Source organism: Nestor notabilis, unplaced genomic scaffold (genome assembly GCF_000696875.1).
Source record: "Nestor notabilis isolate BGI_N333 unplaced genomic scaffold, ASM69687v1 scaffold21145, whole genome shotgun sequence".
Classification (NCBI taxonomy): domain Eukaryota; kingdom Metazoa; phylum Chordata; class Aves; order Psittaciformes; family Psittacidae; genus Nestor; species Nestor notabilis.
Genome location: NW_009930856.1, coordinates 4600 through 4976, shown reverse-complemented (window position 1 = coordinate 4976; position 377 = coordinate 4600). Strand labels below are relative to the sequence as shown.

Here is a 377-nt window from a genome sequence, read left to right as displayed (position 1 = left end):
CTGCGGGGCATCGTTACCCCCCGTGAGTGCCCGAGCAGGGAGGGCTGTGACCGTGGGGTGGGGGACACGGGACCAGCTCAGAGGGGAAAAGGAGCACAGAGTGGGCATCCATTCTATACAGACCTCCCAGGGTCTGCCCACGGGGAGAGTGCCACCATGCATGGGAGCAAGTGGGATCTCCACCTCCCTGGGATGTAACAAGGTTACCGTGTGCGATCTGCACACATGTGGGACCACAGGACACGGGGTGGGCTTCCTAAGCCCGTTCCCTGCACTGCAGCTGCTTCTCCCTGCTGGGGCTGAGCTGTGTCTGCTCTTCCCTGGGCACAGAGCTGACATCCCCGCAGCCACCAGGCGCCACAGCTCTACCCGCCCAT

The 377-nt window shown here is 63.7% G+C and overlaps 1 protein-coding gene across 1 annotated transcript in view; it reads left to right on the top strand.

The window, feature by feature from the left end:
• MFRP (membrane frizzled-related protein) overlaps positions 1–377 on the top strand; it is a 3806-nt gene that overhangs the window by 531 nt on the left and 2898 nt on the right. The window lies entirely within an intron of this gene.